A 7,817-nucleotide genomic window follows, 5' to 3' on the forward strand; every position below is an offset into this window, starting at 1 on the left:
TATTTAATTTCCATGTTTCTTTTTTCTTTATTTGAATATCTTGATTACATAAATGATTGTGATTAGGTTTCAGTCATGTAAAGAACACCCCACTTCACCAGTGCAACATTCCCGCCACCAATGTCCCAAATCTCCCTCCATCCACCCCACCCCCACCTGTACTCCAGACAGGCTTTCCAGTTCCCTCATTCATTCACACTATTATGGTAGTTCTCTGTGTAGTTATTTCTATAACTGCCCTCACCACTCTTTGTGGTGAGCTTCATGGAGTGAGCTGGTGTTCCAGCCCTCCTCTCATTGTCTCTGAGGATTGTTACAAAAATGACTTATTTTTCTTAAAACCCATAGATGGGTGAGAGTATTCTGCTTCTCTCTCTCTCTCCCTCTGACTTATTTCACTCAGAATGATAGATTCCATGTACATCCATGTATAGGAAAATTTCACGACTTCATCTCTCCTGACGGCTGCATAATATTCCATTGTGTATATGTACCACAGTTTCTTTAGCCATTCCTCTGTTGAAGGGCATCTTGATTGTTTCCAGAGCCTGGCTATTGTGAATAATGCTGCAATAAATATAGATGTAAGGAAGGGGTTTTTGTATTCTATTCTTGTGTTCTTAGGGTATATCCCTAGGAGTGGAATAGCTGGGTGAATGGGAGCTCAATTTCCAGATTTTGAAGGAGCCACCATATCGCTTTCCATAGAGGCTGTACTAGGCGGCATTCCCACCAGCAGTGGATAAGAGTTTCTTTCTCTTCATATCCCCGCCAGCACTGATTGTTCTCATTTTTTGTGATGTGCGCCAATCTCTGCTGGTGTGAGGTGGTATCTGTTTTGATTTGCATCTCCCTGATGATTAGTGACGAGGAGCACTTTTTCATGTGCCTTTTAGCCATTTGTATTTCTTTTATATCAAAGTGTCTGTTCATTTCTTCTCCCCATTTTTTGATGGGATTAGATGTTTTATTCTTATAAAGTTCTGTCAGTGCCCTGTATATTTTGGATATTAGCCCCTTATCTGAAGGGTGTTGGGTAAATAGTTTCTCCCACTAGGTGGGTGACTCTTGTATCCTGGGCACTATTTCTTTTGCCGTGCAGAAGCTTCTCCATTTAATGTATTTCCATCTGTTAATCTCTGCTTCCACTTGTTTGGAAAGTGCAGTTTCCTCCTTGAAGATGCCTTTAGTCTCAATGTCATGGAGCGTTTTACCAATGTGTTGTTCTATATACCTTATGGTATCCGGTCTGATATTAAAGTCTTTAATCCATTTGGATTTTACCTTTGTACATGATGTTAACTGGGGGTCTATGTTCGCTTTTTTGCAAGTGGCTAACCAGTTCTGCCAGCACCACTTGTTGAAGAGATTTTCCCTGCTTCACTTAGGATTTCTTGCTCCTTTGTCAAAAATTAGGTAATTGTATGCCTGGGGAATGTTCTCTGAGAACTCAAGCCTATTCCACTGATCTGAGGGTCTGTCTTTATTCCAATACCATGCTCTTTTGATAACTATTGCTTGTAGTACAATTTAAAGTTGGGGAAAGTAATGCCTCCCATTTTTCTTTTCCCTAGGAGTGCTTTAGATATTCAAGGGTATTTATTGTTCCAGATGAACTTCATAAGTGTTTGATCCACTTCTTTGAAGAATGTCATGGGTATTTTTAAGGAGATCACATTAAATCCGTATAATGCTTTGGGGAGTATTGCCATTTTAATTATGTTAATCCTGCCAACACATGAGCAGGGTAAGTGTTTCCATTTCCATGTGTCCTCTCTTATTTCTTGGAGCAGGGCTTTATAGTTTTCTTTGTATAGGTCCTTCACGTCTTTGGTTAAGTTGACTCCAAGATATTTGAGTTTGTGTGGCACTATTGTGAATGGGATTGCCTTCCTGACTTTCATCTCTTCCCTATCACTATTGGTGTATAAAAAGGCCATTGATTTCTGTAGGTTGATTTTGTAGCCTGCCACCTTGCTATATGAATCTATTGTTTCTAGACGCTTTTTGGTAGAGTCTTTAGGGTTTTCTAGGTAGAGTATCATGTCATCTGCAAACAGTGAGAGCTTGACTTCTTCCTTTCCTATCTGGATTCCTTTAATATCTTTTTCTTGTCTGATTGCTATAGCAAGAACTTCCAGTACTATGTTGAAGAGGAGTGATGAGAGAGGACAGCCTTGTCTTGTACCAGAATTTAGAAGAAAGGCTTTTAGTTTTTCTCCATTGAGGTTAATATGTGCCATTGGCTTGTGGTAGATGGCTTCAACTAGATTGAGAAAGGTTCCTTCCATTCCCATCTTGCTGAGAGTTTTGATCAAGAATGGGTGTTGGACCTTATCAAATGCTTTCTCTGCATCTATTGATATGATCATGTGATTTTTATTTTTCTTGTTGTTGATGTTGTGTACGATGTTAATAGATTTACAGATATTAAACCATCCTTGCATTCCTGGGATGAAACCTACTTGGTTGTAGTGTATGATCTTCTTGATGATGCATTGGATCCTATTTGCCAGGATTTTGTTGAAGATCTTTGCATCAGCATTCATCAGGGATATTGTTCTGTAATTTTCTTTTTTGGCAGCATCTCTCTATGGTTTTGGTATCAAGGTGATGTTGGCTTCATAAAAGCTGTTTGGGAGTGTTCCCATTTTATCAATTTCATGGAAGAGCTTGGCTAGGATTGGTAGTAGCTCCTCTTGAAAGATTTAAAAAAAAATTCATTAGGAAAACCATCTGGGCCTGGGCTTTTCTTTTTGGGCAGATGTTTGATTACAGTTTCAATTTCCTCAGTAGTGATGGGGAGGTGTTTAGATATGCTCCTTACTTAAATGTGGAAGGTTATAAGTGTCCAAGAATTTTTCCATTTCTTCTAGGTTCTCATGTTTTGTAGCATAAAGTTTCTCAAAGTAGTCTCTGATTATCCTTTGGATCTCTGCAATTTCTGTTGTGATCTCTCCCTTTTCATTTCTAATATGGGTTATTAGATTTCTCTCTCTTTGTTTCTTTGTGAGTTTTGCCAAAGGTCTATCAATCTTTATTTTTTTTTCAAAAAACCAGCTTCTGCTTTCGTTGATCTTCCGGATTGCTTTTTGGTTTTCCACTTCATTGAGTTCTGCTTTCAGCTTTGTTATTTTCTTCTGTCTCCTATTTTTGGTTCCTTTTGTTGGTCATTTTCTATTTTTTTAAGCTGTGCCATTAAGTTATTCAGGTATACTCTTTCTTCCTTCCTGATGTGTGCTTGTAGAGCTATAAATTTTCCTTTCAGGTCTGCTTTTGTTGTGTCCCATAGATTCTGGTAGTTTGTGTCTTCATTATCATTTGTTTCCAGGAAAGTTTTGATTTCCTTTTTGATTTCATCTCAGACCCACTGGTTGTTCAGTAGCAGGGTGTTTAATTTCCAATTGTTAAAGTTTTTCTTCTGTGTGGCTTTGTAGTTCACATCTAATTTCAGAGCCTTGTGGTTAGCAAAGGTAGCCTGCAAGATTTCTATCCTCTTGATTTTATGAAGTATTGTTTTATGTGTCAGCATGTAGTCTATTCTGGAGAATGACCCATGTACATTGGAAAAGAATGTGTATCCAGGTTTTTTGGGATGGAGTGCCCTGTATATACTAGTCCTCTTTCTTCCATAACTCTTTTCAGGGCTAGTATGTTTTTGTTGGGTTTCAGTCTGGTTGACCTATCAAGTGTTGATAGGGCTGTGTTGAAGTCTCCCACAATGATTGTGTTATTATTGATTTCTTCTTTCAGATTTGTCAGTAATTGTATTAGATAATTTGCTGGTCTCTCATTGGTTGCATATATGTTTAATAGTCTGATTTCTTCCTGTTGCACATATCTCTTGATTAGTACTTAGTGTCCATCTTTGTCCTTACCACTTCTCTGAGTATAAAGTTGGTGTCCTCAGATATTAATATGGTCACCCCAGCTTTTTTGAGGGTGTTGTTTGCTTAGATAATTTTCTTCCAGTCTTTGATTTTGAGTCTATGTTTGTTCTGAGTATTCAGATGTGTTTCTTGTAGGCAGCAGAAGGATGGATTTATCTTTTTGACCCGTCACATCTTCAGTACTCCGATTCTCTCTCCTCAGCTGCTGATATCCTGTTGGTGAGGCTATCCATTGTGGTTTTCAGTTGAGCAACCATGTTTTTCAGATCTGTTATTTCAGTTTGGAGTTTTCTGATTTCTGTCTTTGTGTTCTCTTCAGATCAATCTATGCTCTTTTTGAGTTCTACGAACATATTCTATATTTCTATTATAAACTCCTTATTTGAAAGGTTAATCAGGTGGTTGGAATTTATTAGGTCAACCAAGTTTTTGTCTTCATTCTCTATGGATGGTGTTTGCCTGCGAGGTTTCCCCATTGTCACGCTTGTAGTGTGGTTTTTTCCTGCGTGTTGTGGTGGAGTTCATTGATTAGAAAGAGTGCATGGCGGCGAAGTGAAGCGAAGTGGCCACGCTCTACTGCTGCCTCTAGTTGACAGTCCTGAGAGTGAACAAAAGCACAGCAGGGCAGAGCGATCCCGCAGCCCCAGAATGTAGGCACTCACCAGCTTCAAAATGCAGGTTTTTGGGGGTGCGCTCCCTAGGCCTCTGAGGAAACCTTCGGGAATTCAGAAGCACAGTTTCAGGCAGACAGAGATAGGAGTTTCCCCTGAAGTCCTCAGAGTGAACCTGGAGGAATTTCTATATCGCTTTCCATAAAGGTTGGACTAGGTGGCTTTCCTACCAGCAGTGAAAAAGAGTTTCTTTCTCTCCACATCCCCACCAGTACTGCTTGTTCTCATTCTTTGTGATGTGTGCCAATCTCTGTGGGGTGAGGTGGTACCTCGTAGTTGTTTTGATTTGCATCTCCCTGACAATTAGTGATGTGGAGCATCTTTTCATGTGCCTTTTGGCCATTTCCATTTCTTTTTTTTTTTTTTTTACGAAGTGTCTGTTCATTTCTTTTCCCCATTTTTTTGATCAATGTAATCAGATGCTAATTACAGGTAGTGTCACTATTGAATTAAATTTAGGTCATTCGCTGGTGTCCAGAGAACCATTGTTGGTATGGAAAAATCTTCCTAAATATGAACGTTAAAGTTTAGATTCAGGGCCCCTCAAAAAAAAAATCCTTAGCCATGGTTTGAACCTTCCATGCCTGTCTCCAAAGATACCACTGTTAATGTCCCCCTCCAAAAATAAATGTTATCTTACTTTTCCAATTATTATGTGAAGTACTTGGAAAATATTTATACTTAATTAAAAATACTACTTGCAATGATGCAAGCTTCATTAATTTTTAGATTTTTAATTGGTGATTCTAAGATTTGATTAGTCTAAAGACACACAACCTTCAGGAGGAACATTGGAATTTGAACTCAATAATATTAATATTTTTATAAATTTAAATAAGATACTTAAAATATTAAACAATGTGGATGATAGCCAGATAATCATTAGTTTATGGAAGAAACAAGCCAATGTTCTAATGTGCTGATTTCTATAGTATAAGCAGTTAGTGAGATAGTAAACTCTTCCTCTCTTAATGAAGCTAAAGAAATTCTATTTAATGCAATAATAATATTTCATGTAATAAAGTTTTATTATAAACAAACAAGCAACAAAGAAAAGAGGGTCAGGGGACAAAAGAGAAGAACACAAAAATGAGATTCAGAAAAGGAAATACTTAGTTGTTTTTGTGTGTGTGTATGTGTGTGTGTGTGTGTGTGTGTGTGTGTGTGTGTGTGTGTGTGTTTTACAGAACACAAAGGACTAGAAAGAAATAGGAACAGGACTCATTTTTAGAAGAATAAATTGTTCAAGATGACTACAAAAAATATAGTAGATAAAAATAAAGTGAACTCTACATCTTTAGCCATTTTTGTGAGTTTTAATTAGGAATTGAGTAATGGCCCAAGAGCACCAAACAAGAGGTATCCCAAGAAAACAAGGAACCAACAAAGTTTTAAATCAGAAAACAACATAAGCAAGTGTGATATTTATACAGTCAACTCTAACAACAACTCTAACAAGTGGGTAGCATGTTGAGAAAACCATTTTAAGTTTTTGTATAGTGATGCAAAAATGTAGCTCTCCAACATATGTATTTGTCAAAAGGCAAAGAGAAAGAGTAGGCTCTGTTACTTTCACATAGGTTGCCATTCTAAAAAAAAAAAAGTGATGTGTGAAATCCTGTGAGAGAATCTTTTATTGTACATGGAAATGGTCCTCATTACAGATGATCTCATCTTTCATTGCATTCCTTAATATAATATTCACTAAAGTTTCTTTTCTCTTTTCAAATATTTCTCTACTAAGTAAGCTACTTACTTTTGAAGCTACCTATCTGAAGTATCTCTTGCATATATACATATATATTCATATATATTCATGTATTCATATATATTCATATATATGTATATATTGCAAATATACATTGGAAGTTGTATACGGAGAAGGTAAACAACTTACTATGAAGTCCTTTTCTCTTGACAGCCTATTTGAAGCTTATTAAATAACTTGTCTAAAGACTAAGGAAGCCAAAGAGGTGGTAAATTATTTCATTTGGGCTATCATATAACAATCTATAAGAAATAGCATGGTAATTTAAAGCAACAAGTGGCAGTAATGATAGTATAAAGAAAATTCATTTCACCTTTAATTAATCTGCTATTATTGATGATGTGGTTCATTATTACCCCATTATTCTTCTTTAAGCTGACTTTATTATTAAAGTTTCAATATACTGTAATTAGGGAAAATCTAGTGGGATTTTATGTATAAAGCTAAAAACTTTAAATAGAAGATGTCTCTCAATGATAAATTAAGGAAATTTTAACACAGTGATTCAAGCATTAATTTTGGGTTATGTTAAAACAATTTTTATAAATTTTATGCAATATTTAATTTTTCAAGTGATGTAAGACTGGGCAATATAAATGAATTACATAATTAAAGTCTAAAATTTGTAAGACCTAAAGAAAAATCTCTTAAAGTTTCATACGAGCCTTTATCATGGATATAAATTGAGAAAATAATTAGCTCACTGATATATAAAACCTTTTAGTTGCTGTTAGTTTTTATGAACACTATATAAATAGTAGGCACTTAACTTACTTTACTGAATATTGCACTATAAGTCACTGTTGGTATTCACTAACAAGTTTTATTTCTTAAGTAAATATTTTAGAAAAGTAACCTGAGAAAAGTAATTTCTTTCAGCATGATCATGGCTGAAATATGCACTTAGGAGAGAATATTAGTTGGCAATCCTTAGCATATCTATTGAAGATGTACTGTTCAATATTCCCTAGTATTGTTTTTCCTACATAAAATTTTTTTTGAGCTTTGTGTTACAAGGCAAAATTTATTTAAAAAACCAACCTGTTATCTAATGTTTCACATTTTTTTTGGTTTTTTTGTTTTAGGGTGGCATGTCTGGCAGTGCTGAGGGCTTACTCCTGGCATGTGTTCAGAGGTCAGCCTTGGTGGTGCTCAGGAGTTGATAAGACAAGCAATGTACCCACTGTTCTATCTCTCTATCCCTACTTTTGATGTCTTTGTGTCAAAATATACCAAAAATAGTTTTAACTTGCTTAAGTAATCTCAATTTATTCACTAAGCTAAATATAACAACAACAACAACAACAAAAAAAGCTACATCTGATAGGTCACCCACTAAGGTCGCACTTAAAATTTGATTCTGATATTTCCTTGATGTGAAGACAAAGAGTTGAATAGGAATAATAATCTACAGAAGCAAAAATTATGTTTTCCATGTGCCTTTTTGAACAGCCTTTTGTTTCATAGACTAGGTTATACAAATATAGG

Source organism: Suncus etruscus, chromosome 5 (assembly GCF_024139225.1).
Source record: "Suncus etruscus isolate mSunEtr1 chromosome 5, mSunEtr1.pri.cur, whole genome shotgun sequence".
NCBI classification, from domain to species: Eukaryota; Metazoa; Chordata; class Mammalia; order Eulipotyphla; family Soricidae; genus Suncus; species Suncus etruscus.